This window comes from Poecilia reticulata, linkage group LG9, assembly GCF_000633615.1.
Source record: "Poecilia reticulata strain Guanapo linkage group LG9, Guppy_female_1.0+MT, whole genome shotgun sequence".
Taxonomy (NCBI): domain Eukaryota; kingdom Metazoa; phylum Chordata; class Actinopteri; order Cyprinodontiformes; family Poeciliidae; genus Poecilia; species Poecilia reticulata.
The window spans coordinates 16,589,554-16,607,812 of record NC_024339.1 but is presented as its reverse complement, the minus strand read 5'-3'; the positions used below and the strand labels follow the sequence as shown (position 1 = coordinate 16,607,812).

The following is an 18,259-nucleotide window of genomic DNA, read 5'->3' as shown; positions in this document are numbered from 1 at the left end:
GCTGAACTGAATTAAGTATTTGAAATAATTGATGGGAATGGGTCGGAGAGACAGTGAATGAAGGGCTGGTTGAGGAAGTAAAATTAAAAACTTCTCAATCAACAACACTGCGCGCAGAACCATCTGTGTGTTTCTGTATTTGCATGCGACCCGTTTCAGTCTTCCTTCTGCTTTCTCACCTCCCAGTGAGTCAGTGTTGCCTTAAAGCAGACATCAGAACCACGACGTCAAATAAAGCCTTTTAAACACACATCCTATTTATAATGCATCTGGGTTTTTCCTTTTTACCAATAAGAGGTTAGGATTTCATTTCTTTGAAATAACACAACATAATTTGTTATTGTTTTATTCCACACACATAACAAAAAATCGTCGCAAGACAAAGAAATTGGGGGAGGAAGTTGTAGTTCTACATTAACATGCTGACATGGATTTTTAAGAACAAGAAACTGCAAATGTTTTCAGGCCTTTTCTCACTTGCTCACAGCACAACCACAAATTTTGATGAGTTTTACTGGGATTTCACAAAGTAAAAGCAGCTGGCGGCGGGAATTTATCAAATCGTTTATTGTTATTGTGAAATATTTTTAATCATGATGAGAATTCAAATTTCATTATGACAATGATTAATTCCTATTAATAACGTTCAAAAATGAATTGATGGATAACTTTTTTTAACTAGGTACTAATAATTCAGCATACTTGTTTACTGCAGCAGAAAACATTTTAGATGATAAAACTGGACAAAACCGGAGAGACTAATTATTTCCATGAAAGACATTAACACCTCTTTATTACTTGTTTATGTATCTCGAGTCATGTTGTTATCACATTTACTGACATAAACATGTACAAGATATTTTCCTAAGTGGGAGTCGAAATAATATAATCATTTTTGAATATCAGTTTAGTGAATCATCCAATAATGAAAAACGTATGGCACAACAACAAACCATGTGAGCATTTCCTGCTGTGATAGTCCACCCCGATCTCACAGAGCAACACTGAGTCGATCCAGTGTGGCACAGCTCCCAATCTACCAAGACATGGCCATAAACCTAAACAGACAGGCTGGGCAGGGGGAGCATTAATTAAAGCAGCAGCCCAGAGCTAAGGTTGGACAATCTGTCAACAGGACAATTATTAGTCATCCTTCTACAAATCTGGCCTCTGTAGACGTTTGGCAAGAAGAAAAAAACTCTAAGAATGCCATAAGAAGTTGAAATGCAAAATGTAGAGGTATACAGCATATGTAGAAGAAGGTGGCTAAATAGAAAACTAACACTGCAAGGGAGAAAATAATTAGCTTTATCGAGCTAAATGTTGGAAAAAACCTGTTGGAGGATGCAAAAGAATTCAAACTTTTGGGCTGAAGCTTCAAGTTTGAAAGCATGTGTGAACACTAAGCAGAAAGTGGACTATAATGCAGGGCATTCTGGGTAAATACAACCAAAACAAAGTCTACTGCTAGAGAAATCCTACAACCGCTAAAATCAGACAGTACTTCATTTTTGTTTATATTTTGACCAGAAGGATTTTGAGCTCGTCTTTTTTTGAGGTTTTTGTGTTGCTTCCTTCAGTGGTTCTAGGTGCAGCGCCCCCACAGGCACGGGGGTGAACGGGTTCATCAGCATGAAAGCAAACCGCATCAGCTGAAAATATAACCAATGTTGAAATTTTACTTCCCGTTCAAACCAAGTCTACCAGACTATGAGGTGTGAAAACACCCTTAAGCTAATTTGTGACAAAGCTTACAAATGGCTATTCACAATTCTGACTGAGCTCAAGCTACTTAGCAAAGAATAAAGAGCATGATTTTCAGTCTTTTCATGGGCAAAACTGCAACAAAAGTTGCATCTGTATTAAATTAAAGGGGTTGAGTACAAATGTATGCCATACTTTCTGACTTTTACTTAAAAAAATCTCTGAAATGATATTCATGACATTAAAAAGTAGTCAGTAGAATCAAACAGTTCAGACAACAAGGCAAAGTTGACTGACTGTTGTCTAGTAACTATAGATTTCCGGTTTTCCGCAGTCGTTTCTTGTTTTTTTTTTTAAATTACTTTATTACAGGAAGTAAAAATGTGTTTTTTTTCTTTACCAATTGTTATGACGAAAGTATAAAAAAGATCCTAATGTCCTCTGAACAGATATGAACCAAGCTTCAATTAAGGCTTTCTTATTATGAAGCACCATTTTATTTTACGGCTTCATGACATTAAATATTGTAAAATTTTGGAGGCAATCTGATCCAAAAACTCTGTTCTCTGCCGTTACCCTATTCCAGTGAACATCAAAACACACTTACAGCTAAACCACTGTAGCACTGAAAAGGATTCATTCTGTGCCAAGAAGGTTTTATTAACACAGGAAGCATTCATGTGTGTGCAAGGTTTTGTGAGCGAAGGATGATGGGAGTCGGGGGGGGTTAAAGACCGGGTCCAACATATCACAGAAATCCACAAGAAACAGGAGGGGAGGGAGTGAGCGGTGGTGGCGGGGGGAAGGGGGACGTCGTTGTGGTCGAGACAAACATGGAGCAACTTGTCTCGTTATCTTGTGGCTGACGCTCACAGATGAAAACTTGTTAAATCTTGGTGCGTAGTCTCTTAATAAAACTAGAAAGTTTCCCTGGAGAGGCGGCGGTGGATCTACGGACGGTCCTCGTACATCAATGAGGCTGAGCAAACTTGTCATCGTGAAACATTGCGTCACCGCGGTTCCTGGATGCGTCCTGTCACAACAACCAATTCCCTTCCTGTAGTTTTTGGAGCATGCTCAGTGCGCGCTTGCCACCCTCCAGCTGGCCTCCCCCCCCCCACCGCGAGAGCCTGTTTCTATCTGCCTGGCCAGCCCAGCGATGACTCAGCATTGACCAACTACAGAACATGCACACACACTCATGCACAGACACACACTTCCTCTCGCCGTATCCCTCGGGCCCGTCTCTGTTCCCAGGGTTTTCCTTTTTCTTTTCATCCTCTCGCCTCTCTCTGGCATGAGGATCACCAGATGTGATCGGATCCTCGCTTCCTTTTATTTTTACCTCAACTGAGGGCCACAGGGAGAACAAAAAGAGGTTAAAACAGCTTTGTTGTTCTTTCTCCGCTATTATTGAGGAACTCTAACCCTAAGTTGATGCTTTGTTGCCACATTATGGTTCTGTGGAACAACGTTCAGCTGGAAATCAAACGACATAGGCAAGTCCAAACAAACTGGAAAATACTCCATCAGGACACGTGTCAATGCTTCAGCATTCTTTCGTTTCTTTCACCCTCATCTTCCGCTCATGTCTTTCATGCCATTTAAAGTAATTTGACACCTCAAACACCATGAGGAGCTGATGAAACTCTGCATGGAGCAACGTATGGATAAGCTTTGGCAGCTTAACTCTGCTGCAGTTCATCAGACAAGAAATAAACGTAGCCTGACCAATTCACCTCTCATTTCATACCAAAATGTGTCCATTTTGTCCCTTCTCTCATTTCCTGTCCATGATGTGATGGACATAAACCATCAGATCATGTCTCTTTGTAGTTAAGTTTTTTTTATGAATAATGGGGGTAAATGGTAATAAATATGCTCAAATCTAATTTAGATTTTAATTTAGTTACCTAATGTCTAAATATTTGTGTTAACCCTGTTTCGATTGATTGAGGCTCTAAATCTCATTTGTGACTTGAACCCAATAAAACAATGAATTACAATCCAGATCAAACCCAAAGAAATCCAACAAAATTTGTTTTACGTTTCAGAGAAGCTGCAGGTTGGTTACTGAGGTCAGAACCAAAGAAACCCAAAAGAACTAGTAAGAAAAAAACAAACATATCAGGCCAAAGGCACAAAATGAGCATAAGAGAGGAAAAGAGCCCTAAAAGTGAGATTCCCCTCAAAATTAAAGCTGAAAAATCAACAAATATCAATGTGTGCAACAATGCAATTCCAACAGACTTCTTAGAGGCAATGCATGCATTCAGTTTCTGCAGGCAAATTGAAATTTTGTTACCATTGATGTCACCAGACTTGAGGTGGATAGTTGAAACTGAGATGCTAAACCTCACAACATTGAAGAGTTGGAAAGAAGTTTTGCTGAATTTCTCAAAAATAATTTGGAAGACGAATAAAAACAATACTCTTATAAAAAGCAACACTTAATTGGAACTGGTAGTGCAGCAACTATGTCACAATGATGACAATTAGGAAGATTTGGCCAAAAGAATACCAACTTTTTAACATTTTGGGTAATTTTTAAAAAACTTTTTAATGCCAAACATGAAAATCTGATGCTTTTGCTCTAGTAGAGGCTCACCAGGACCTGAGCCTAACATCTAGCAACATGAACTGCTGCTGAAGTGCATCCAGAGCAAACTCAGACAGAAGAACTGAGCAAATAAAACCCAGGAAACTTCACTTATTCCACCAGAAAAGGCAATAAATTAAAATCCACAAAGACCGACGCTTATACAACACGGAGATAATTATCAGTGCGACTGGTGGAAGCCCAACTGCAGGGAGGTCCTATTTATATCTCCCGAGCCCGGTATCAGCTCTCACACACCACTGTGTGCTCCCTGTCGCCCTCGGTTGGGAACAGCTTGTTTGATGCACACACACTCATGTGGTCTCTGAGCTTTCGGGTCAAGTACTCATATCAGGCGACTGAGAGCGCCGGCTGCATGCTGAGCGTCATGCAAAAAGAGCCTGTTTATTTCTCATTCATGCAAGACGCCGACTATGAAACAGAATGGCAATAATTTAATAAATGTTCTGGTCTAAAAGCATGTCTCTGCATACCTACAAAATAATAATCCTTCTTTGATGATAATCAAGTCACTGCAGGACTCCCGAGGACTCTGTGTAAAAATAACACACAACCAATCAGTATTGGATTAATAAATACTTTGATAATTCTCCCTCTATTTCAGCAAAATTGTGAATATTTGATGTTGGTTATATTGTATTCAATTCTATGATCTGCAGATGTTACAACCTGCCAGATTTCATCTCTGTGACACAAGTAGCCTGTTGTTGTACTTCTTCAGAAGTACACAAAATATTCACAATTACAGGTTTTTTTCTTACGTATGGTCAACTGGACAATATTAAGCAGGGTTCCTGCAAATATTCATGCATTTCCACACTTTTCATCTACTTTACTGTGCTTTACTCATTCTAACATTTCACTGGTGGGCTTTGATTATCTGTGTGCTTTACAACTCATGAAACAACACAGCAGTTATGTTGTCAAATGGGGTAAAGCGCTTTTTCAGCTTTTCACCTCATCAGATCTACACCAAGTAGGAGGAGATTACCTTTAATTTATTAAATCATATTTTGATATCTGTGATTCGTTTTTATTTGTTTGCAAAAAAAAACTCAACCCAGGTTGAATTAAGTTTAGAAACTTTAGCCTTTTATCTCTTAACAATTCTTATCCTGATTCCAGAAAGTTCAAGACTGCAGAAGAACCAGAGAAACAAAATAGTACTTTTGATATTTGACATAATTAACAAAAAGATTTTATGCAAAATCCAACTTTGAACAACCTTGAGGAACTGCTTCACATATTTATTGTAACAAGATCTTTAGTTATGAGATTCAGACTTTATCCAGCGAGTCAGCAAATAATTTCCTGACTATTTAATTCTTGCTTTATAGCCAATAATCTGGGTTTTCCCACAGAAACAGCTGTGAGTTAATTTGACTGATTTGGCTCAGTCATATTTTCATCAAACTTCAAGTAAGTTTCTCCACTTTACTAATCAGTTCAATTATTATTTTTTCACTTTCAAGAAAAAAACAAATCCAAAAGACCCGGTTTGCCTCTCAATGAGTTTGTTCCCATAGTCCATGCACAGTTTGGTGGTTTACTCCTGCCAAAATGGGATGTGCTGCTAATTGAGATTACTCATTAGGTAAAATGTAATTTACGACAAGCCACATCCGTCTGACCTTTTTATAGCTCCGGCCTTGTTGCAGAGATCGGCCGGATTCAATCTGTTGCATGTGACTCAATTAATCTGTATGGCATCAAGGCCCGCTTAGACATCAAAAGCTCCAGATTTTCCTGTAAAAACCGGCCGAAGGGGGAAAAAATTTATTAATAAAATGCACCACCATGTGCACCACAGACCCCAGAAGAAAAAAAAAAAAAAAGGACATTTTTATTAGCGCCTCTGAATTTTCAGTCTCTGAATCACTGAATGAATCAGAGTGGTGGATAAATTTACAGAGGAAAAAGAGAGGCTGTGTCAGAGTGGGAGCTGTTCAAAGAAAAAGGCTGGAAGGAGAGAGAAATATCAAGCAAGGAAAGGAAGAGGAGGAGACAGAGAGACAAAAATCACAAGGATAGCTAGAAATAATGAGAGGGCAGGCAGGAAGCGAGAATAACAGGCAAGCAAGGAGGCGAGAGGAGTGGAGATGGCGCCAAGTTTGTGGGTAAAGGTCCAGGTGGCAGAGCAAGAGAGGAACAGAGTCGAAAGGATCTCGACTCTGCTCTGCCTGGGCAGCAATCACAGAAACAGGAAGCCCTGCCCTGCCCTGCCCTGGCAAGCAGCAACCAGCGCACACAGGCAGAGGCAGTGTGTGCACACACACTCGCACAAAGGCACACCAGACCACGGCATCACGTCAAGAACCGGGGAGATGACTCAAGAGCTGCTGAAGGAAGACCTTTTGTGCTGAGCTCTACAACAACAAGCACCGCTTGTGAAAACGTCTCCTGTTGCATTTGTTCACTGTGATAATAAAGACAACGTGGAAGGATTATTATATGAAAACACCAAATCGACCACTTCCTCCTGCAAAGGCCAGAAAAACATCTGGGATGAAAACCCAGCAAAAACCCTTCAAGATTCATGAATATTTAGAAGAACATGTTTGGGTTTTTCTTCTTTAAAGCAAACACAGATGGACCGGTTGTTTCATGCTCCATCTAAAGCCGACGCCTGCAAAAACGGAAACTCATTCAAAACAACACAGCAAAGCAAGTCTACTGCTCTGTTTTCATGCAGAAAGCCAAACCTGATCAGCTCATTTTACACCTATGAAGCTAATGAGTACTGAGCTAAGCTAACTGCTGCTAAAGTTACACACTAAAGCAGAAATGTTCTTGAAGATTTTCAATAAAGTTGCATTATATTTGAAAATTCCTGTATTTCTGAAGTCATCACAACATTTTCACAGCTCTCCTTGAGTTTTAGCGTCCTGGTCACAACATGTGGGTGATATGGAGCATCGTTTTATGCTACTTGTATAACAAAAAAGTTTACAAATGACCAAAAAAAACAAACTATTTTTTTTTTTTTTCCCATTAACTGTATGGATTTGAGGAGCATTAAAACAAATTCTGTTCTTGAAAAACATTCACATTTGAAATGCACTTCTTCAAGATGCCACTTACTTAAAAAAGTGTAATTTATATAACACAGTAACTGCATTTATTCATGTTTTGAAATTTACTGGTATTCACTGACAGTTTTGTGAAACAAACAGTGGAGAAAACAACCCAAATAATGATTATGCTGCTAGTTTTCCTTTATTTTTTTTTACCATTAATAACTGAAATTTTACAAGACAATGATGTAAATCAAAGCCCTTATGATAAATGTATTATGTGGAAGGATAGTTTGAATGAAATATAAAAAATACTAAAACTCAGCTATAAGCAAAATGTTTCATGTGTTGAGATTTCCATTATTACTGCGATTTCATACATTATGTAGCCTTTTATGTGCCGAGTTGCATGTTTTCCCCAAAGCATGCGTGTTAGTTATATTGGCCACTCTATTTTGCCCTTGTGTGAATGCACGGCTGTTTGTGTTACTCTGTGACAAACTGGTGACCTCTTCTCTCACCCATTGACCCCATGAGACCCTGCAAAGGTCAAGCAGGTAGAGAAATTTAGTGGATGAAAAACAAAAGTTAGCAAAGTGTGGCCAGCGTGTCTCTTTATTGATTGAACACAGGAAGATATTATAGATTATTTTTGCTTGTTTGTTTTAGCCGATAACAATTTACAGTTTAATCACCTCAACTTAATAGATCAATAATACTTTAGATAACGTGATGCTTCCTATTTAGAATTAATATTAAAAAGCTAGATTATAATAAACAGCGGCACGCGATGCATCCTGCAAAACAGACTTCATGAATTACAATTAAAACTGAAACACTGAGCACCTCAGACCATGTCAGTTCGGTTGAGGACTTTTGCATGCTTCCCCCTTTGCAACAATCTTTTTTTGTTTTTTGGAAAATTTGAAGATGGACTCGACCGACGCGTCTCACCCATTTGAAATAGACACCAGATCCCATTTTTGCTGATTTTTTGTGGTCATTGGTGGAGATTTTTATATTTATTCTGTAAACTTAAACTTCAAGTCCCCCTAGATTTAATCGCTGGTTGTAAAAGTGTCCTTGAGCCAAACAAAACATAATTTTGTTCCATGTTCACTGTTGGAATGACAATAAAAGTCAAAGTTACTTTGCAAATCTGCCAATCTAGAGGTTATCGATCCATCCATTTTCTTTACACCCTTGCCCCTTAATGGGGTCAGGAGGGTTGCTGGTGCCCATCTCCAGCTAACGTTCCGGGCGAGAGGCAGGGTCACCCTGGACAGGTCACCAGTCTGTCGCAGGGCAACACAGAGACACACAGGACAAACAACCATGCACACACACACACTGACACGTAGGGACAATTTGGAGAGGCCAATTAACCTGACAGTCATGTTTTTGGACTGTGGGAGGAAACCGGAGTACCCAGAGAAAACCCACGCATGAACAGGGAGAACATGCAAACTCCACGCAGAAAGACCAGGGCCGGGAATCRAACCCAGAACCTTCTTGCTGCAAGGCAACAGCTCTAACAACTGCGCCACTGTGCAGCCCCACTGGAGGTAATTGCAAACAATAACATGACAAAGTTATCAGAGCTCGATTTCATTTTGAGAGGTTTTTCTTTGTTGGTTTTAGGATGATTTATACCTGCGCTAAACTGGTCACTTATCAACATCCCGATATGTATCGTCCTAAACTTTTAAAGGAAACATTCTGACAAAGGTTAAAGTAGATCAGTTGGTGATCTACTTGGATTAGGACCTCAAAGAGTGAAAGGAAAAGTCTGACTGTGGCCACCGGGTGATGTTTCAACACAAACTTGAAGTTTGTCCCTTTTTTCTAACACACAATCCAAAGTTGTTGCAATGCCGCAATGTGTTGGAAATATCAATCCATTCAAATCTCTAACAGGAGTTTGTTCACATGTGAAACATGCTGATTTTGTTGGTTTTGAATCATTTGTTTGGCTCCTAGGATAAAGAAAAATCTGAAATATTTCAGGGTGAATCATTGAGTCACAGCAGAGGTGATCAAGTTCAGTCCTACTGTCTATGTATCCCTTCTGCAGCACACCTGAATCAAATGGCCGACTTCCCTCATCATCAGCCATTCATTCACTGCAAAGCCATGGTAACCAACCATTTATCTGATTCAGGTAGGAGAGTCATGACAAAAAAATTTCCTGGATGATAAATCGTCCTAGAAGTTACAGCGATAAACAATAATATTGTTCTGACTCCATTTTCAAGTAACATAATGGCGTAATAATGCAAGTGTACCCTCTCAAAGATCAATAAACTTTCATTTCTAATGAACATTTAACACTGGCACTGGAAAGTATCTTATACATCTTTCAGTCTATATAAACAAAACACCTAAAAATTGATGCTGAAGTCTCTGAACAAAACTGCCTTTCAAAAAAGGGGCTTGTTGAGACCAATTTGCTAGAAAAAAAGACAGACATGAGGAAAAGCAATCTTCCAAATGGAAATTATTGAGCTTGTTTTAATTTATTATGCAATTCATTGATTTATTAATTACTGTGACAGGCTTGGATTCAGGTGTTTTGGGGAAGGGCGGTAATTCTCCACGACATGAGCTTAATTAAGCCATTAACTGCACCTCGGGGGTACTATTGAGTTATGACACTTAACAGTTTAGAGGCTCAAAACTATAAATATTTAAATATTATCAGTTATTAGTTTTTCATTATCAGTGTCAATTTATTCATAAAACATTCAAAATCAAGAAAAATTACCCAAAGCTTGAATATAACAAGTCTAAAAACGACCTTACACTATTAAATAACTAATAAACATTGGAGAAACAATAGGGTCGCATCAGGTTGTCCCCACAACCCAGTATTATTTCAATCTTTTCTCAGAAGAAAAATGCCAGGAATCCTCTCCACAGCAGCCACTATTCAGCATTGTTTTGTCAGGCTGAGCAGCCGGATCCCACTGGTAGCCAACACACCAGTTAACACGAACTGACATGAGGTGACCTTTCTCCTCGTCCCTTTCACTTCATGTTTTATACTTGAGTGGAAAACGCTGCTATGCAACAAACAAAAGTGGAACAACCTGACATTAGCTGCACGCAGTTAAGTGTTTTCTTTTACAAATCGTTGGCTGATTGATTGGCTACATGAAAGCGGAGGGCGACGGATAAAAGACCTGCAGTTGTTGCAGGCTCGGGATGGGGCCCTGACGCTCCGGGTTCCTGTTTGCGTGAAGTGAGATGTGAAAGAGCTTTGATGGCAAACAGAGCAGAAAGCGAGACACGCGCACCTTACATAATTGAAGAACATATTGTAAGGGAGGAAGCAGCGCTGAAACATGAGATAACTTTGTGCCCCGAGTTCCCACAACCCGAGGAAGCCATCAGCTGATTAAGGCCGCAACGAGAGCTTCTGCCCGTTTCACATTTAAAGCTTGCAGTTGATGCATTTGATCTTAAAGAGACGTTTGTGGAAACCCACTTCTAAAACCTAATGACATAATATTCTTCTAACACCTTGTTGAAACAGAAATCCCCTCAGAAAGCTTCAATCCTTTGTTTTGCACTCACAGCGGGGGCCTTCAACACCACACCAAAGAGTAGAAAACCCACTCTTCTTAAAAAGGAGCTCAACACCTGATAGTCTGGTGGGCTCAGTTGGATTGGGGACCAAAGTTGCAATATTTGTTACATATCCAGTTGGTGTGGTTCGCTTTCACACTGCACTGTCAAATGATCCAAAATGTTCCTCCCCTCACCTGTGGTGGCGCTGCACCAAGAACTACTGGAGGAGATTACATGAAAACCTCTGAAGAAGACACCGAGCGCAACTTCCTTCTTCACGAAATGTAATAAAAAATGAGAGTACTGTCATTTTAGCAATTGTATGATTTCTCTTTTGTCTTCGGTAAGAGAGCACAAGCCATTTCTCCTGCTAGCGCTAAACTTGTGCGTTTGTTTTGGTGACATTTACCCAGAATGCCCTGTTTCAACTCCTGCCTTTGGAGTCGAGCCTGAGTTCAATTGCGCATTCACACCTCCTCAGATGAACCGGACTCTGTAGGGAAACAGACTAGAGTTTGCCTACTAAACAGCGCTGGTGTGAATAGTTATTTTGCTTTTCTATATTTTATATGCAATATAAAGTAAGGAAATATGATTAAATAACTAAAATATATCTACCAGCAGTAGATATATTTTATCTACTGCTGGTAGATAACAGGTCCTTGGACCTGTTAATATGTGTTAACAGGTCCAAACAGAAAAAGATTAAAGCATTTTTTAACAATTTATCTCCTTAATGCTTGCAAATAATGAAAAATAACCAGACGTTGTAGCACATAGGTGCAAAATAAAAGTAGGAAGCAGAGAAAAGGCAACACATTGGTACGTAACGAGGGGTACGAATCGCAGAACGGCCAAATTAACCCCGAGTCTTTGTGCTCGACCTCTTGTTTATTGTTGCATGTTTAGACAAAATACTGCCAATACTGCCAAGTACACAGAGCTTTTGTTTTGGCTAAAATATTCTCTTGCTCTCTCCTGCATTCCCACAGCAATAACACAATGCAGCTATTCTTAAGACACACAGAAATAAAGTCAGGGCCACTTTCTGGCCGTTTCCTGTGGCGTGGGAAAAGGACGGAGGCGAAACCGCTTGGAAAGGTAGAAGCAAAGCTAGGGAGCTGGTTCTGTGATAATACATTATTTATAATATACTGCATACCATGTAATATCATGCAGAGAGAGATGTTGACATTTATAGGATGCCTTAAAGTCACATAATGACATGGAAAAGCTGAATTGATAGAGCTTTTAGATAAGGGGAGGTGAAAAAATACCTCTGGGCCTCAGAGTTGTCAAAGTACAATAACTCATCACAGTAATATGTGGTTTATTATTTAGTAATATAAAAGTGACAGGGGAAAAATAGTTTTTAAAAAACAGTATATGAGTCAAAATTCATATTATGACTAAATGTTAGGAAGGTTGCTATTTAATGCCTGTTTTTGCTCACATTTCTAAACCTCATCTCTCAGGATGAGTAAAAGAAGCTAAGCTAGTTCACTCCTTACATGGTGTTAACTGCAATTCACCCAATTTAAATACCAAAAAAGGGGATATAGTGGCAATGATTGGGTATTTCATTCATGACTTTCACATATTAGAGCGGCATCTTCACTTCCTGTTTTGAAGTATCTTTAAAAACACCCGTGTGCTCCCAGCAGCCTTCAGCTGCAGCATCATTAGAGACCAACATGATCAAATCCTGTAAAGTAGCGCAAAGGCTGCTGAATGGAAATGTTTTCATGGTTTCTGCTTTTTGCAACTTTGTCATCCCCAACTCCAATGCAAACCCTCTGCATGCCCTTGGATTCACTGAAACACTTTTTGGTGCATTTTAAGCATTTTTCTCTGCAACTCAAACTCACCTCAACCCCTTACTGGAAATCCTTGAACCCCAGGCTACGTTTCTGAGAAACCAACAACAACAACTCATCATTCATGACTCGGCTGAGTCAAATCAGACAATTTCAGCCAATTCAAATATTTGAGCGCAACAAGCATCTCCGTCATGACTTTATGAATGAGTCACCCTCCAGTCGCCYCCCCCCCCACCCCCTGCTTGTAATGTGCTTGTGATTCATTGTGATTTGTGAAATTCATGGCAAGACTCAAAATCTTCAATGCTGTCTTATGTGTGTGTGTGTATGAGAGCGTGACTGTGTGTGAAGGGATTTGGTTGAGAGATAATTGACTCCTTCAGTCACTCTGATCTGCTGTGAATCATCTGCAGCCATCTGACTTCCTGGAAGGCTATTTCAGGAGTTATAAACTTTTCCACATTGGGCCTAATGAGGAGCCACTCCGAGTTTTAGCATTCGCTCTTACAAAATACCCAATAACCCAAGATTTCTGCTTTTCTCCATCGGTAGCATATTCTGCGTTTGAGTAAATGCTAACATGACGCAAACGTGGTATTTTCGCGTGAGAATGAGATCCTACTTTCACTTCAGCTGAGGCTTGACTCCCATTTCTGCTAAACACACACACCACAGTAGGTATTCGGTGTGTGTGTGTGTATGCACCAATGAGACAATTATTTTCACTCTCGTCACTTTTCCATTTATCTAATTTCGGGTTTCGCTAATAAAACATAAACTGCACAGGAATTTTTACCCAATGATCTTGTTTGAAAAGTAACTGAAGCTTTGAACTGATGATCAAACTAACTGATTAAAAGTCATAAGACTGTTTCAGCCTGGGGACTGGACAGATCCCTTGAAGCACACAGCTTTCTCTTCACAAGCCTGATTGCACAACCTGAGGAGGAAACCTGCAGTCTACAGGCACATTCACATTTTTTAGCAACATCCTTGCGGACGAAAAGGATGTTGATTTGAAAAAAACTGATCTGCTCTGAAGTAAACACGAGCAAGTACAGAGACTTTAAATAACACTTATTGTAAAGCACACTCAGGGACACTGCAGGCCTAAAAAGCTGATATTTATGGCATTGACAGCAAAGTAAGCCAGATACTATAAATACACACTCACTGCAAAAGAAAAAAGCATTTTGTCACCAGAAAAAAAAAAACCACATCTTCAGTTCTTTGCATGCGTCTGGGTTTTATTTTATATTTTCTCTTCTGGCAGAATCTGACCTGTATTTGCCTGCCAAGTTATCCCCTGAATTAGCTCCAATCTTTCTCATTTCACTCTTTTCACGCTCGCATCCCCTCCCTGCGAGGCCACAGTGGGTCAGATCTTTCTCGTGGTCTCACCAGTGGATTTCTTAGAACCCCCTGAGGGAAACGGAAGAGCTGATGTCTGCGATAACATCTCAGCTAGAGACATGGAACCATGACATTGCCTGATCTGCAGCTGATACTCGGGGTTACAGAGTGTGACACATTTTCTAGTTTGTGTTTCTGCAATACCTGTTTGGCTTGTGCATGACTACAAGCAAGGAGATCAAGCTCCAGGAGGCTCGAATTGACAAAAATAAAATTTAAAAAATTGTTTAATTTCCAAGAAGACGCTTTTCTTTTTTTTTCTCCTCAAAAATTTATTTTCAGTGCACAAACCGGCCAACCAAATAATCTTGTCAATTTGCAGAAAACCTTGTTATAACCCCACTGATCAAGTGTCATGCCACCATCTGGGGGAGAATCCCAGGATATTTATAGCAGGAAAAATGTACAACAGAGTTAATCTAATATGCCACAAGATTCAGGGAAGACAAATCAACTTCATCAAATTATAATGATTCAGTTTTAAGGGTTTTACTGTACGGTTGGCATCAGCAAACGTCAAGAGAACTCTTAAAGAGCAACAAAAACAATTAATTTATGTCTAGAATTCCAAAGTAAGAGTCTGGAAGCCTGGAAAAAAAAAAAAAAAGCAAAAAATGACAGACATTTTGTCTAGGCCTGCCTTTTTCCAAAGAGAAATCTGCGGGCGAGTAAAACCCTGGAAAGCATGTTAGCAGACGTTACTTCCTCACCCTGGGGCACGTCTGTCTCTCTTTTGTGTTCAGTGACTCAAGGTGGGACAGCGATTGTATCTAAATGACTAAATCTTGCAGGAACTTAAACCTCAGATGGGTTCTGGTATTACTACAAACTCGAAATGTGTTTCAAAGCAAATGGATCAGTTAAAAACTAGTAAGAAAGTCAATATGACATGACAGAATGCTAGTTTTACACTGTGTTTGATGTGTAGGTTACAGCCAGTATTACTGCTTACAAGCATTAAACAAGATACTTGCTTAATATAAAAATCTGACTAGAATGAAGCGTTTTTTAATGAATACTTGCATCACGTGATGCTAACCTTAATGCAACAGGGACAAGAACAAGGCGAGCTGTCTGCGTTGTGAATATTTTGACATTACTTTCTTTTTTAAACTCCGTGAGAACATGCTTTTCCTACAACTATTTACGACAGAGTTTTAAAACACCAGCTTGTGGCCATTTTGCAGGAGGAAGAGGTATCAGATGCAACATGCTGACGTGCGTTCACTGTCCTCACAGCAAAAAAAGCTCCAAGCTGCAGAAATCATTTTGCAGCAAAAAGTGTTGATAGAAACGTATCAACAATCTAGCTTGATCTCGTTTCAGGAAAATGTTTTGCACATCAGTTTATGCATGTGAGCAATTTGTAATTTAAGTTATTTCCACTAAACTTTAACAATCAACCTGTTATTTGTAAGATCTATTAGCATCTAGTGCTACAGCTGTTTAAAGTGGTGCTTGCATGCAACTGGATAAGATTTGAAACCCTGACTTTTGATTGGACATGGGCAGGTGTGAGATTCTCAGTGTGATGACGATAACGCTGCTTCACAGCATTTAAACAAAAATACTAAGCAACAAAGAATAATATGATCCAACTGTTTTTAATTAAAACAGAAAAACAATTACTCTGAGTGCTGTTAAAATAATGGACTATAGTGACTACGACAGTGATAATGCTGTTTAGAGGATTTATTTATCGATTTGGAGCAAATGTTTAGAATAGGAATCTCTCATGACCAATCCCCTCCAAAAACACAGACATAAACAGCAACAAGATGGAGATAAAGGTTGGCTACCAATATCAGCCTAGTTTTTTCATATTGAACTGACGCTGATATGTTAAAAAATTATACAAATAATGATGTTAATCCCATAATATATTGTGCATCCCTAGTTTAGAATAAATCTCCACTATATTTATTCAAGTTATTTAACTTTTACAGATCTTTTTACAATAATTATTTGTAATTAGCTGACTAGCTAGCTTTACTCGCTTAAACAACTACTCTGCAGTCGGCTGCTTGTCGCTAACCGTTTTCTGACTTTTGTTTTTAAACAGCATTAATAAGAGGAATGTGTGGCGTCTCTTTAATTTCCACACAACTACCTGAGACAAGTGTAGTAGAGTTCTTTCAGGCAGCTAACAAGCAGTGAGCAGCAAACGGTCCGGAAGGGCCAATTCTGCGTTACACGAGGCTCCACACAACGAAACAAAAAGGCCAGTCTATCTTTTAATAAGTAAACTTATAACTTTAGTAACAATTTTGCAGTAAGCTTTCAATCCTGCAAGTAACACAGCAAAGTAAAGATGCACAATTGTTAATTTAGACTCAGTAAAGCCAAGAATTGGACTTTGATTTAAAGCAGTCATAAAACATAACTGTAAGCCTACCAGAAACAAGAAAACAAATGGCCTGACCTAAAACTGAACCTTGGAATAGGCCAGTGAAAATGCCAGGAGTCTAAAACTGAACGTGCTCATGACAAATATAGACAAACTGAGCCAGGAGACACACATGGACACAAACAGCACTGCTTTGGTTGGCCGGACACTCAGCAGCGGGTCATAAAACTAAATATCTGCTTCCCCAAATGATCCTGCAAGCACAAAAAAATCTAATTGCATCCATTTTAATATACAAATAATGATGGGAACAAATAGGTGGGCATGCACGATGCGTGACATGACTTCAGAGTTGCGTCATCACCATGGTGACCGGAGACAGTTCTGTGCCACATTTTAGTAAAAATAAAACTAAAACACTGACAGGCAGCACGTTTCCAAAGCTGAGGGTTTAGCTACTAGTTGACGGTTTTTGTTTTTTTGTTTTTTCTGACGATGCAATGAAAGACCAGGAGTTTTAACATGATGTCCATCTTGAAATATCTATATATTTATATATACTTATTTTTATTTATGTGCAAAAACATCTGCGTAACACCAGTGACGTGCAGAGGGAGACCCTTTAAACTCCACGCCACCACATTTCTGTACTGTGTTTGCTCAGAAAAGAAGTCAAATGTTTTCAACTTCGCCACTTCAACAACCGCAGCTGGCTATTTTGGACTTCAGAAACCTGAAAAGTTCGTCATGTAGCAGCAGTTTTAGGAGAAAAAAGGTGGGTACAGGTCGAAAAGGTCTGCGATGCGTACTCACGTTCTCCGTTATCTCGGACGGGCACCCACCGCAGCACGACGACTAACCACCAAGTTGGACTTCGCATAACGGAAATGTGCAGAGAGGTATCTAAAGTAGCATCTAAGCGCCGAGCAGGAGCAGAACAAAGTGGACTTCAGAGGGAAAGGTTCGCATGGAAAAGCCCCTCGCTTTCTCTCTCATTGTGTCTGCATGCGACTGGCCTTCCACGACAAAAAAGAGGAAAAGAAAACTTTCAGCCACGAACTTGATGTTCATTTCCGCCGTGTAGAAAAAAAAAATGCCGCGGTCCAAGCGAGTGCGAAGCAGCTGTCAAGATGGACGGCGTACAGCCTACTACTTCCGGTTATTGTACATTCAAAATAAAATGATTTTTTTTGGGTCGCTGAAAAAAATTATTCTGACTTTAATCTCTGATTTCTAACCTCTTCTCTTAGAATTATCACACTAATCTCAGAATTCTTAATTTAATCTCTGATTTGTTTTTTGTTTTTTTTACTTTAATTTTAAAATTCTGACATTCCCCCTCATAATTCTTATAATATTATCAAAATTCTGACTATTTCTCAAAATATTTTATGTTAATCTCAGAATTCTTTTTAGGATTCTGACATTAATGCAAATGGCTTCATGGGAGCGACCAGTTTCAGTGACAGAGATGAGAGTTGTGCAGGAGGACAGCACACTTCCTGGAGAAACATGTCGGGTTGAAGGGCCGTATCCTCTACAAAGAGAAAAGGCATAAAAGGGTTTTATAAACCTTTCAAATGTTTTGTACTTCTTGGTTCCAGGTTGGAAATATATCAAACTTTAAAACTTCTGAAGTTTCTTTAAAATCCAATATGGCGGACACATTGAAAAAAGTTAGTGATAGTGGAAATAAATTCTTACAAAACATTTCTGACAAATGGTGTCTCAGTAAATTAGCCACTCACGTGCATCTCTTCAACAAGTATTT

The 18,259-nt window shown here is 39.3% G+C and overlaps 1 protein-coding gene across 1 annotated transcript in view; it reads right to left on the bottom strand.

Moving 5' to 3' along the window:
• Positions 1–17,644, bottom strand: part of sh2b3 (SH2B adaptor protein 3) — a 57,580-nt gene extending 39,936 nt beyond the window's left edge. The window contains exon 1 of the mRNA XM_008418261.2: positions 17,302–17,644. The gene's annotated coding sequence lies outside the window, so the exon portion shown is untranslated. The remainder of the gene's footprint in view (positions 1–17,301) is intronic.
• Positions 17,645–18,259: the final 615 nt, after the last annotated feature.